Source organism: Zootoca vivipara, chromosome 2 (genome assembly GCF_963506605.1).
Source record: "Zootoca vivipara chromosome 2, rZooViv1.1, whole genome shotgun sequence".
In the NCBI taxonomy this organism is placed as follows: Eukaryota; Metazoa; Chordata; class Lepidosauria; order Squamata; family Lacertidae; genus Zootoca; species Zootoca vivipara.
The window spans coordinates 103592508-103607026 of NC_083277.1; the positions used below are offsets into that span (position 1 = coordinate 103592508).

General features: G+C 41.9%; 1 protein-coding gene across 3 annotated transcripts in view; it reads right to left on the reverse strand.

Moving 5' to 3' along the window:
- The window catches only part of HELZ (helicase with zinc finger), a 113129-nt gene extending 98883 nt beyond the window's left edge, over positions 1 to 14246 (reverse strand). The window contains exon 1 of one of the 3 annotated variants that reach the window (XM_035104007.2): positions 14186 to 14246. The gene's annotated coding sequence lies outside the window, so the exon portion shown is untranslated. Of the gene's footprint in view, positions 1 to 12341; positions 13767 to 14185 lie in introns of those variants that run through there. The other 2 variants (XM_035104008.2, XM_060271978.1) reach the window with 2 other exon arrangements.
- Positions 14247 to 14519: the final 273 nt, after the last annotated feature.

A 14519-nucleotide genomic window follows, 5' to 3' on the forward strand; every position in this document is an offset into this window, starting at 1 on the left:
AGGAGCACCCAGCACGGTAATTTTGAAAGATTCTACCTTCAGGAAACCCTTTCCACATTAGCTTTTCTCCCAAGGAATCCCTATTATTAGAGGATTTTGAGGCATGTCATAGTGTGTGGTGTTCATTATGGTACATACCAGGCCTGCTGGTCCTTGCTTCTGTCCTGCGTGAACACGGAATACAGCTGCATAGTATTGCTGAGCAAGTTGTGTCTCTGGGAGTACTGACCTTCATTACTTTTCCCCTGATAAGCTTCCAAGGGATTTCAGACCTCCCTAGACTACACTTTGAAAGCCATTGCCCTACCAGAACACATACCGGTACAAAACACAAGTCTCTATCAACATATTAACACTACTGATTCATCTGGGTAGTACTTATGAAATTACCTGTAACTGTAACTTATATAAACTGCTTTCCTCTGAGGTTTCTTTCTACTGTATATCAGTGAGATAGAGAATACCTATTTAGTATGTCAGATTTTATCAACTACCTCTACCAGGCATGTTGGGTTAATCTGGCGCCTGTGGCAGTTCATTTCCTGAGGTAAAATCCTTAAAAAAAAACCTCAACTACTTCAATCCTTAAAAAAGCTCAACAACTTTAGGGTAAAATCCTAGGTAAACAACTTTGGTCAGCCCTTACAGCCCTTCACTTCATCAAATCTGGCCCTGGGAAAAGTTTGGACACCACTGCATCTAAACGAACCCCACTGAATCATCAGAACACTTTTCCAGTTTCATGTGTTTAAACCTAAACATGGTCATCTGGATAGTTCTTCAAAATGCTGTAGAATATTGGGGGGAATCTGGTTGGAGATTTGAAATTGAGTTTTGCACCAAAGGAACATACCTCCATGATAGCATTACATGTCTGAATTTTTACAAAAAAAGTATGAAGCAAATATAGCATCTAGCACAGAGCTAGACTTTTACTCCCAAAACGGTCGTTCTTAAACGGCGGCATACTGCACACAGCTAGTCTGGTTTGCATATACTTTAACAAATTTACTTCTACATTATGCCCATTCTATATGAACCCAATTTGAAAAGTTTCCAAATTAAAACTCTGCTTCTTCTGTATTTAGTGAAGCTATATTACACACTCCAACTATCTGTTACTTTACCAAAGCTTCCTGTTTACTTCCCCCACCCACCTATACATCAGTGTGCACTAGGAATTGGAAAGGAATTCAGCACATCCCTCTAATATTTTGTTGTAGACCCAGATGCCACCTGAAAATGCACTGCAGTATGTTTCCTCTGAAGCTGGGTAGGAATAGAGGTACAGTATAACTGTCCATTATCTCTGAAATCTTCATAATCTCTTGTATTGCTGAACTAACAGTTCAATGGAGAAGTAATTTTCCAATGAACAAACATTTCTATATTCAGTTAAGATAGTAGCTAATAATTGCAAAAACAAATATACTTATCTTCTTCAGCAACCAGTTTTATTTTAATATAGGGGTTCTCAAAGAGTGTGACACACCACATTGGTGTGGCTGAAGAGGATGGCAAGTGTGGCAGGAAGATTAAAGGAGGACAATTCTAGCTGTGATCCAGAATCACCACTCAAACAGAGAGCTGAAGAAGACTAGTTTAATTCGACACCAGTAGCAGGCCCAAGCAAATCTCCAAAAAAGAAAGTTTGTCAACAATATGTGGATAACTACCATATCTTGTTTGTATCCTTTGCTCCCATGCAGGCTACACAAGTCCTGCTCAGGCCACACAAGTCCTAAATGAAATTAATGAACATGACTAAGTTAGAACCATTAATTTCAACAGGTCTACTCTAAGAAAAATTTACCGTAGTTGAATACTACCCATATTACTAGAAATCTGGAGCACGTTCCTCCAAATTAGAGAATATGAACTTTGCTTAATACTTCTGGCAATTTGAACATATAGAAGCATGCAGATCAACTATCCTGCTTCCCTTATCCTTTCACTGTTTACCCACTAAATCTCTTGGAAGTATGGTCCCTTTATAAACCAGCAAGATCACGAGACATAGTCCCCAGGCACTGCAAACCCAAAGATTACACAACATTCTTTTTTTTTTCTTTTTTTTTTTTAAAGAAAAAACTTTATTTCAATTATACAACGATACAAAATAGACAAAGCAAAATCAAATAGACAATTAACAAATTAACAAATCAATAAACAAATTGGCAAAACAACAAATAACAAATTAACAAAATTAACAAAATAAAGAAATTAGCATAATATAAAGAAATTAACATAACATAACCTATCTTAATCCGAACCTTTACTCAAACCATAATTTCGATATTTCAATTAAGACTTAAGTAGTAAAGGAACGAGGATAGATCTAAAATACTTACTTATAATACATAAAATACACAAAAAAAAGAAAATAAAAATACAGCAAAAATACTTCCTACTATTCATGCATCGCTTTCCTTCTTTCTTTCCCTCTGTTCTTGCTTTAACTTACTTCTCACTCTTTATTTCATTAATTACATCATTATATCTAATAAAATTTCCTGCTTCTTTTTCAATTTAGACAAATCACCAAATCAATATTAAATTTTTCTTTTTTGAAATACTCCTCTACACCTTTCCATTCAATCATATATTTTTGTTTGGGGATGTTTCTAATTACCGCGGTCATTTTGGCCAAATTCATAAACTCTACTAATTTTTCCTGCCATTCATAGATTGATGGTACTTTCCCTCCTTTCCAATTTCTGGCTATAAGTAATCTAGCTGCTACAATTGCATACAACAATACATTCTTTTTCTCTTCTGGGATGTTATTCGGGACCATATTCAATAGGAATAATTCAGGTTTTTTTTCAAACGTTAATTTCAGCATCTTTTTCAGTTTTTCATAAACATTGTTCCAAAACTTCCGAATTTCGTCGCATTCCCACCAACAGTGGTAATAGGTGCCAATTTCCTTATTACATTTCCAGCATATGTTGGAATTCTTTTTGCAAATTTTCGCAATTTTGGCTGGTGTTATGTGCCATCTGTAAAACAGCTTTAATATATTTTCTTTTATACTTGAGCACGCCGTGAATCTTGTCCCTTCCTTCCACATTTTTTCCCATTGGCAGCTATATATGGGCCTTCCTATATCCTGGGCCCATCTCACCATTGTAACCTTTACCACCTCATCCTTAAGTTCCCATTCGAGAAGGTAATTGTATAATTTAGACATTGCCTTGTCCCCATTTCCCAATAATAATTCTTGCAACTTTGATTTATTCCCCAGAAAGCCAATTTTCTTATGTTTTTCGAAAATACTTTGAATTTGATTATAATGTAGCCAGCTTGTACACTCCTGTTTTATCTGTTGGTATGATTTTAACTTTATCTGTTCTCCATTTTTTTCCAGAATGTCTGAATAAGTCGGCCAGGTCTTTCGTCTGCTGTCTTTGATCATCATGGTCATTTCTACTGGAGATGCCCACCAGGGCGTTTTCGGCTCCAGAATGTTTTTGTGTTGGGCCCATATTTTTAATAAAGATTTCTTGAAAACATGATTTGTTATTTCTTTATATCCCCCTTTCCTTTCTTCTAATAAATAATTATGCCAGCCCCAGATATTATTGAAACCCTCTAGATCTAGAATTTCTTTGTTTCTCAATTCAACCCAATCTTTTATCCAGCACAAGCCCGCAGCATCATAATACAGTTTTAGGTCCGGTACTCCCCATCCACCTCTATCTTTTGTATCCGTTAATAATCTATACTGTATCCTTGGTGTTTTTTTTTCCCATATAAATTTACTTAGGCTTTTCCTCCATTTCTCAAAACATTCCTTCCTGTCAATAATTGGTAACATCTGAAATAGGAACAATAATTTAGGCAATACTGTCATTTTGATTGCCGCTATTCTCGCGGACAGGGTCAGATGCAAATTGCTCCACCTTTCTAAATCTTTTTCTATTTCTTTCCATTTCTTTTCATAATTATTTTCAAACAAATTTACATTTTTAGCTGTTATTTCAATTCCTAAATATTTGACCTTTCTCGCTATTTCCCATCCTGTTTTCTCCTCTAATTCCTTCTTATCTTTTTCCCTTAAATTTTTTGTAATGATTTTGGTTTTCCCCTTATTTATTTTAAAGCCCGATATTTTTCCATAATTATTCAAGATTTCTTTCAAATAATGTATATTTTCTAGGGGATCCTCCAATATTATGACCACATCGTCTGCAAAGGCTCGTGCTTTATAGGTATTTTCTCCTACTTTTATTCCTTTAATCTTTTTATCTTCTTTTATCTCTTTTAGCAGACTTTCAATTGTCAAAATGAATAAGAGTGGTGAAAGCGGACACCCTTGCCGAGTGCCCCTCGATATCTCTATCTCTCCGGAGATGTCCCCGTTTACAATCAATATTCCTTTTTGCTTTTGATATATTGTGTTTATGCCTTTAAAAAAATTTCCTTCTATGCCCAATTCTCTCACCGTCCTTTTCATAAAGTCCCAATTCACGTTATCGAAAGCCTTCTCGGCATCTAGGAATATCAGGGCAGTTTCCCGACCGGGGTTCCAATCTAAATACTCTATCAAATTTATCAAAATCCTGACATTATTGTTCATTTTTCTTTTAGGGAGAAAACCCTGTTGTTCACAAAGATTACACAACATTCAGCTAATTCAGTCTGTTCTCAATACCAGATGTATTTCTGGAGACTGTATCATAAAAAAAAAATCACAGTAGGACTTGCAAAGCTAACTTGGATCACTTTAAAAGACAGACCTATTTTACGACTCAGCAAAGGACTTCAGTTTTAACACAGCAACGTCTATTCCTTTTGCAGGTAGCGAGACTGACAGATTAACAACCTACCCCCTGAGTGTAACTGTTACTGCTCCCTTGATCTCGAACTTACTCTGACTTTACAATTCTAAATACATTGATTCATATCCAGAGATTCCCATGAATGGAGTTCTGCTTATAGATCTCCCACTGGCAGAAGCAAGCTAAACTATGGGATTCGCTCCCACAGGAGGCTGGGATGGCCACCTACTTGAACGGCTTTTAAAAAAGGATTGGAAAAATTCATGGAGGATAAGAATATCAATGCCTTCTAGCCTGGGTGTCTGTGTTCTTCTGCCTTCCACAGTTACAGACAGTGTGGTTCTCAAGACTAGTTGCTGCAACGAGGAGCGCTTTTGTGTTCGGGTCTTGCTTGCATGCTTCTCATAGGTATCTAGTTAGAGACTATGAGAACAGGATCCTGGACTAGATGGACCACTGGCCTGACCCAGCAAACTCTTCTTATACTCTTATGTAACATTCTCTAGGAAAAAATAAAGATTCCATAGCAGAAAGTCAATAAATCGTTGCATGAGCAGACTTCTGCTCATGCAATGGGACTTCACTTTCTTCTCCTCCCCACTACAGCCCCAAATTTGGTCTGAAGAGTTCCCAAACCCTCTGAAGCAGACAGGGGTGTAGCATGGAGGGGGGTGCAGCCGGGGCAATTGCCCAGGGCAAATTTGGGGCTGGGCGCGTGCTGCTCACACTGCCCTCCAAGTCAGCCCTGCGTGGCTTTGTGAGGCTGGGAAAAGGCACTCAGGGAGAGGAGCATGAGAAGGGCCTCAGTCTTGCAAAGGTGAGGCTGGGATCAAAGGGCGCATAGTTGTTGTGCGCTTCTCACACGCCCTCCCCAAGCAGCTTTGCAAGGAGTGTTTCCATGGCGGGGCACAGAGGGTGAACGGAGCCCGCTGCGCTAGGCAAGCCCTCACCACCGAAGCGGCAATCTGGAGCAGCAGGCTTTGTTCGCCCTCTGCGCCCCGCCATGGAAACACTCCTTGCAAAGCCGCTCGGGGAGGGCGCATGAGAAGGGTACAGAGCTGTTGTGGCGAACATTCTAACAGCAAGGACTGGCCATGTACAACTGGCTCCTTCACCCTCTGTGCCCCGCCCCAGGCTCCATGGAAACATGCTCCACCACTGGGAGCAGATTCTGATGGCATGCACAGGAGCTGCAGGGAGGATGAAGTCCACCTGTATGCACTGAAGACCATTCTGCTTGTTTGTGTACAGCTTTGCATACAACCCACTGATTCACTAAAGCTTCTCCTGCACGGTTTGTTTTTACACGCTGTTCTCTTGTTTTTGTTTTGAAGTGCTTTGATTATTTTTAAGTAAAAAAGTTTATGATTTTGGATTCCAAGAATCTTGAGTAGAAGAGAGCTTGCAAAATAAATTTTCAGCTCCCTGCACTCCTTGAATAAATTATCCAGAGGGTCGGTAGCCCCCTTTGAATAGCATGGAATGCAGTGCAGTGGCTGCTGGGAAAGGACAAAAGTGATCAGTGGCATCTTCCACAAAGTTCCTTCCACTTGTAGTTCTGAGCATCCATGCCTATATAAATGTAATACTGTAATAATAATACTCAATTGTGTGAATCTTCATATCAGCAAGCTTTTACAAGTCCAGCTTCCCGATGAGGGTAACAGACAAGGTGAATTTCTAATGAATTAGCAGAAATGTGGGCAAGCTTTTTTATTTAAATGCGCCACTGCTAACTTCAAATACTGCAAGTACACACATACTGAAACATGCTAATATATCTGAAACATGCTGATATGTCTGTCTGTGTAGGCATGATGAAAGGGTATGCATATTTCTGTGGCACTTACTTTCTCACACACACGAAAACAGAGAGAGCATGTGTCATCTTCATTTATCTGTCAACTTTGAGCAATTGTATAGAGTGTGCACAACTTGCCTTCTTCCCACCCTCAAAATATGAACTAGTCCCTACCAGTAGATACCGGATATCTGCTTGGCATGGGCTACATAAGCTGTCATTAAAAGCATTCTTACTAGTGCCACCTAAAGGATTTCCCATGAACTTTTGAGCCTCTCTTCCAATGTTGGTGTACATAGGCATTGGACAACAGACAGAGATAGTGCAGGAAATCGCAGTGGTGCACATTAGGAACATAAACTGTGGAACTTCATCCGAGTCTTCTTCCTTACTAGCTGCAGAACGTCTTAGTGTCATTTAAAGCAAAAGTGGCGTAACTTGTTAATGGTTATAATATATATTTACTGGAGCAAGAGATGATTTCTGAGTTTAATGCATTTTAAAATGCACATTTGAGTTGAGCCCAAATATCACTGAAATCATTGGAACTTGGTTTTTTTGTTTAAAGGTTTAAGACAGCAGTAACAGCTGGAATTACCAATGGGTGAAACAAGGCCTTGTTTTGTGTCTATCACCAGCAAGATACACTGTGAAAGGTGAGTGAGCAATGTGTCATGAAGGGGGAAAAATAGGGCAGAGGGAGGAAAAGCTATGAACACCATGTGTTTTGTGTATGGAATCCCTGAAGTGGCCGCAATGGCTCAAATGAAAATGCAGGGTGCTTTCATTATCACATTTCCAGAATAGCAAAGAAGTGTCAGAGTATATTAGGATGTGACTTTATCGCCATCCACTTTGAGATGCTGAACCTGTTTAATTCCTAGATATGAATAGTATAAATAGTTTGGAATACAAATATAACTGAGCTCAATGCGAAGCTCAATGTAAAGCAGTAGCATGTCTATTTCAACTCTGTTTGAGATGCTGCATTTTTTTAAAAAAAAGATCAGATGCAAGAACCAGTAACATTTGTTTAAAAAATTAAAAACTAAAGATTAATGCCCAAAATACTTCTACCCTTTCTGAGATAACATCGCAAGCTATTTAAAGCATTTTTTAAAAAAAAAATCAAGACAAGACTTGGCCAGTCAAGTTCACCACACGTTGGGAAGAATTAAACATCGCACTAAGGTGATCCTTTTCTAAATGCAAGCATTTCTGCTTGCTCAATGGAACAATCCCCGTCTCCTTTCTCAGCATGCTGTTCTAGGAGTTCTACTGACCCTCCAAACTAAATTTGAGGAAGGCACAGGGGTACACAGGGTGAGGAGAGATGGGAAATCCTGTTGCCCTAACAGGCGTTCTTGCACTCGCTTCTGCTAGTGTACCAGGTTAGTGGAATCTACGCCATCAGCCATATTCAAACATTACACAAAGTTATGGTTTAGCACAATCTGAATGAACAGGAGTACCTATGTGGATGAGCAGTTAAAAGGCCAAACCATGCTCCGGAATCAAATGTAGAGCCTAAGTAAATTGTGAATACCAGTTTACTTTATTGCTCAAAGAGCTTTCTAAGAGTGCAACACTGATTTTGACTAGCTGTGCATTTTCTCCCTCTTTTCCTAGCTGCTGAAAGAGAAAATGCAATGGAGGTGCAACTATACACCTACCTTTTCTGGCATGAAGATAGGGACTGTATTTCTACTAGCATGTGGTGGAGGGTGTAACTACCATGAAACATGCAGCCATGGCAGTAAAGTATAGGCACTATACCTAGCATAGGCAGGAATAGCAAAGGCAGGTACATCACACCACTTAAGATTTTTTCATTCCACTGTCAAGCCAAAAAAGGCTTCCATGGAGGCTTATAAATCACTGCAAACAAGACAATATGAATAGGATCCATACAGAGATGGCTCTAGATACTGAGCCATCTAACCATAAACAACTTTGGACCAAGATACTTAGTAGAATACCGCCCCTAGTCAATCTTTATGACCTCCTGAGAAGTCCCTGCTAGTTATTCCCTGACCAGCAGAATAGGTAAAGGTAAAGGACCCCTGTACAGTTAAGTCCAGTCAAAAGTGACTATGGGTATGGAGCTCATCTCCAGACCAAGGGAGCTGGCATTTGTCCACAGTCAGCTTTCCAGGTCATGTGACAAGCATGACTAAAATGCTTCTGGTACAACGGAATACCATGACGGAAAGCAGAGCAGAGCACACGGAAATGCTGTTTACCTTCCCACAGCAGAGGTACCTATTTATCTACTTGCACTGGCATGCTTTCAAATTGCTAGTTTGGAAGAACCACAGAGCCTAGGGCAGGCATCCCCAAACTTCGGCCCTCCAGATGTTTTGGACTGCAATTCCCATCTTCCCTGACCACTGGTCCTGTTGGCTAGGGATCATGGGAGTTGCAGGCCAAAACATCTGGAGGGCCGCAGTTTGGGGATGCCTGGCCTAGGGCTTGCCGATCAGAAGGTTGGCGGTTCGAATCCCCGTGACGGGGTGAGCTCCCGTTGCTCGGTCCCAGCTCCTGCCCACCTAGCAGTTCGAAAGCACGTCAAAGTGCAAGTAGATAAACAGGTACCGCTCCAGCAGGAAGGTAAACAGCATTTCCGTGCGCTGCTCCGGTTCGCCAGAAGTGGCTTAGTCATGCTGGCCACATGACCCGGAAGCTCTCTGAGGACAAACGCCGGCTCCCTCGGCCTATAGAGTGAGATGAGTGCACAACTCCAGAGTCGGTCACGACTGGACCTGACGGTCAGGGGTACCTTTACCTTTAAAGCAGTTAAATATTTTTTATTATATTAAGTGGTTTTAAAAATTGCATGAATGAAATAGAGTGAGTGTGATTCACACGATTATTAACAGAAGGTCCAAATAAAACCTCTGCAACACATATTTGTCACTGAGCAGTGCACCAACTAGCCTATGATTGTGATATACAAATAGTCACTTGCAACCTAAAAGGTGAATGTGTAGCGAAGGTTAAACATAAACTCTAAATTGGAGCACCTGTACAATATTTTGCGTTGTGTTTATAAAAGTGAAGATAACACTTCTGGTGAACATCAACATCTGAGAGGGGTAGGCCCCAAACAAATGGGTTCAAATGACACATACAAAATTATTTGTACTAAGCATTAGAACTTCCTGATGCTGCTAGCTGTTTGACAACAGAACAGACTGCCTCAGAAGATGATGGCTTCTTCATCATTAGATAGACATCCAGCCTCTGTTTAAAAACCTTTATCAGGGATAGGTTCCCTGCATCAACAGCGGGTTGGACTAGATGAACTTTGAGGCCCCTTCCAACTCTCTGATTCTGTAATACTTAGTTCAAAAATTAGTTCCACCCATTATGCTATATATTAAGTTATAGAATAGATGTGCGTGTAAATAAAGAGTTGTCTTGAACTATAGTCAAAAAATGACATACAAGCCTCAAATTGGTGCTTGGTAGAAAAATTGTATTGCAGCAGAGTCAAAACCACCATCTGCCCAAAGGAGTTTGATTAGAAATCTTCATCAGAGTAATGAGATAAGATATTATCTTCCTACAAAGATTATTTCCTTACAGTGCAACCCTATATCTGTTTACTCAGAAGTAAGTACCATTGTGTTCAATGAGGCTTACAGCACAATGCTATGAATACCTACTCAGATTCATGTGCCACTGATTTCAATGAAGTAAGTAAGTTTCGTATTATAGCGTTACTCCCTGTTTAGTATATTGCAGCCTTAGGTACCTTACTCTCAAGGGATTCTTCCTTCAGGAAAAAAAAGTACAGTATCTGGTTATTCTCCCCATGGAAGTTTACAGATTGAAATACTTGGGAAATTTATAGTTTTTACTCTGCCAACTTAAAAAAGGATCCTACCAAACACCAGTTTGAGGCCTGCATCTATTCTTTTGAGTTCTTTTCCTTTTCGTTCATTCTTTCTTGAGCTGCATTCAGGAATCTACTCTGTTGCTACAAAGCAGCCAAAGGGAGATCTGCCTGATGGTCCTATATATATGGCACAGATGGGGTACTTTCTTACACTGGAAAAAAATAATAAAATATTAATAATATTTAGCATTTATGAAGCACTCTTCACAGACATTATCTCAATGAATTCACAAGGGAGATCAGCACCACTATACCCATAACACAGATGGGCATGGTGCTAGGTGGAGCTAATGGTGAAGGCTGATCTAGCAAATGCATGGATGATTGTGGGGGCTGTCACCAGAATTTTTTGTATGCTATCAATTATCAACTGCAAGCCACTTTGGGGGCCGGTGAGTGGTGGGAAAGTACCGTGTTTCTCACAAAACAAGACACCGTCTTATATTTATTTTTCCTCCAAAAAACACACCACGGCTTATTTTCAGGGGATGTCTTATTTTTTTTTGTTAAGCTTTTTTATTTTTTACCGGTATTAAGCTTTCAGAGAGTTTTGCTGGGTCGGGGCTCTGTGCGGCGTGCACTGTGCCGAGCCCCGACTGAGCGGGAGCCGGCAAGGACAGCAGCGCACGCTGCGCCAAGCCCTAACTGAGCGGGACCCGGCAAAGACAGCAGCGCGCGCTGCGCAGAGCCCCGACTCAGTGGGAGCCGGCAAGGACAGCAGCGCGCGCGCGCTGTGCTGAGCCCCGACTGAGCGGGACCCGGCAAAGACAGCAGCGCGCGCCGCGCCGAGTCCCAACCCAGCGGGACTCGGGAGAGACAGCAGCGCACAGCGCGCTGAGTCCCGACCAGTCGGGGCTCGGCGAGGCACGCGCTGCAGAAGCGCCATGCAGACCTGCTCCCACCACTAACAATACCCCAGTACGTCTTATTTTTATTGCCTCCAGAAAATCGTGCCATGGCTTATTTTATAGGCACGTCTTATTTTGTGAGAAACACGGTAGCGTATAAATGTTACAACAGCCACCAACTTCCTCACTCGTTCACCACTATGCATTTGGTGCACTGTGAATATTTTCTATAAACCTAAACTAGATCCACATGAAAAAGTTCACTGCAAATAAGGCGTTGCTTACATAACCAGCTCTGCTAAGATTAAAGTCCTTCAGCCCATAGATTTCATTATACTTAAGTTAGCCGTAGTACAATAATTCTCAAAAGTGGGAGGATTACAAGGAAGATCAGCAACAGTGTATCAGCAACAACCATGAAGGCATTATGGCATAACAGCAGAATCAACTACGGGTGGAACCATCACGTGACTCAAAGACATCAAAGGAATTCCATTAGTAGGCTCCTTAGCTTTAAGTCTGGAAACTGTTGTTTGCTGACATAGGTTTTCTAAAAAGAACTAATTAGCTATCTAAGCAAATACAATATAAAAAGTTACATTTTTTTTTCAGTCTTTGCTATATTTCAGCTCTAAAAGTGCTTAACTTTTTAAAAAAATCATTTATCCACTAGAAATTTTGTTTGCCATTTACAATACAAGATTCTCGAACCTGGAGAGAGAAAATGTTGCTTGTATGTATCTTACAATAAAAGCCAGCTGCTACACAACTACGTCTCAAAATTTGTAAACTGCTTTGAGGTTTGTTTCTTAACAGTCATGCAGCGAATAAATTTTATGAATTAAATAAGCTGTGCTTTTACTAAATAATTGTAGAATAAAATATACACAAAATAACTGATATGGTTTTGGGCTTCTCCAATTAAAAGGTTTATTTCCACAAACTACATGGACATTCAAATTCTATACCTTTCTACTCAGAAGATCACTGAATTCAACAGGACTTACTTCTTTGAAAGTGTGTGCTGAATTGCACCCTTTATAAAGTGGAGAGCCTCATTCACAGCATTTGTGATCACAGCATATTTGACCCTGCAAATGATATCACTCTAATATTCAGTCAAAGTTACTTTTAATACTGTATTGAAATAGTAATTCTTACTTGTTTCTCAGGTGTGGCTTCAGTCAAATTACTCAAAAAGCCTTTTTCCAGTTTGCACTACACTCACAAGCATATTCCCTCCTTGCTTAAACTATTTCACCAACATATCCTTAATTTCAGTCACATATAACTGTGAAGTTGTTTTGAGTTCCAAGCCTGAACAGCATTCTGTTATTTCTGGTGGCTAAACTATGTAGTAAATCCTGGCAGGCCTTGAGCCCAAAATATAGCTTCCACTGGAAAGAAAATTCCTTTCCATAAACTATCCCAACCCAGGAAGTTACAATCAAGGTTGTTTTTTAACATTGTATTTCACAAAGCTTAGTTCTCTGGGGCAACATCCTATGTTCATCATACTCAGAGCAGACTCTTTAAAATAACTGACTTAATTTACTTAAAACTCCCTTGATTTCAATGGGCCTACTCCAAGTACAACTAATACTGGCCATCAACTTTTGTGCAAGCAAGTCTAGTTGCAAAGGGGACTTGCTAAATGCTAAAAATTAATAGTATTTGAACCACCACAAAAAGCAAGCCTCTGTGACATAGACATTTTTTTCCATTTGAAAATCTCACTTGCTTCCATCGACATTTTCAGTTAGGAAAGGGTCACAACTTTCCCTTACTCCCCACGCCACTGATCTAAACAGGGCCTTCGCTGACTTGCCACGCCATTACTTTTCCAAGCACCAACATTTTGCCTGCTTACAAAAGAACCGATTTCCTGCCACCCATCTCCTATTTCACCATTGCCCGTCCCAACCATCTCGGAAAAGCACAGCAACCCCTTCAACCTCTCGTGTTCTTTTCTGTCTTTCTTTTAATCTAGTATTTATTCCCAACTTCGATCATGGAGGGGCGGAGGGGGGGGAGTGTCGATAGGAGGGGAAGCCTCCCGTTCAAATCCTGGAGTCCTTGACTTCCCTGCTCAGTTCCACAAAGAACCGGGCTGGATCCAGACACCCCACCCCACCCCCACGAAGAAGCGCTTCACTTTAGAGCGCCGTCCATTTAAACAGGGAAAACGGGCGGAGGAAAACGTCGCTCGGCAGCGCCACCTGGCGCCAAGAGGTTATTATATCGCGTGTATACAGCGCATATGAACCGCTTTTTCTTGGCCCGTCTAGTTGAGGGTCTCCGTGAACCTTGAGAGTTGCGTGTGTTGTGTGTTTTTGTGTGTGTTTTTTTGATTTTTTTAATTTTAAAAAACTACCCCCGCCCTTTGAAAGCTTCCACGTTCGCCGGCCTGAAATGCCCCCCTTTTAGCTGCTTAGAAAAGAAAAAGATCCGCGAAAACACGCGCCCGCCCGCCCGCAAACACGCACCCCACCCATCGGTGTGTGGGTCTGGTTTCCTCTGCTCCAAGGTCCCGCTTCCCCCGGAGGAGCCGGGGCTCGAACCCGCCCCTCGGCTCGCCCCTCATCCCCGCACTGAGGCAACTGGGACCCCCGAGGGGGAAACAGCCCCGAAGCTGCTCGGCTCCCGCAGGCCCCTCCGCACCCCCAGGGCCCTCTCTCTCTCTCCCGCCGGCCCCGCTCGGCCTCCGGCCTCCTGGCTCCAGCCCCGGCCCCAACCAACTCCGCCCCGAGCCCCGGGGCCCCGCCGAGCCCCTCGGCCGACCCGGGCCGGCCCACGCCCCCCTCCTCGCCCTTCGCCCTCCCCGAGAGGGAACGGGGAAGTCCCGGCTTACCTGTCATTGCTTTTCTACGCCATCTTGGATCCACTTGTCAACGTCCTCGCAGAGCATTGTGGGTAAGGAGGGAGGGAGGGGGGAAGAGGAGAGGGAGGGAAGGAAGGAAGGGGGGAAAGGGAAAGGGGGGGAGCTCTCTTCTTCCCTCATCCCCGTCCTTCCCACCCACCCCCACTCTCTCACACACGCGCCTCAGAAAGACGGCGGAGAAAAGTTAAGCAAGGAGGAGGAAGGTCGTGCTTCTGCAGAAGTGCTTCAGCCATAAGGGGGGAGGAAGGAGAGAGAGGCATTTGATGGGGGGTAGAAAGCAAGGTGGTTGGTATTATTATTATCA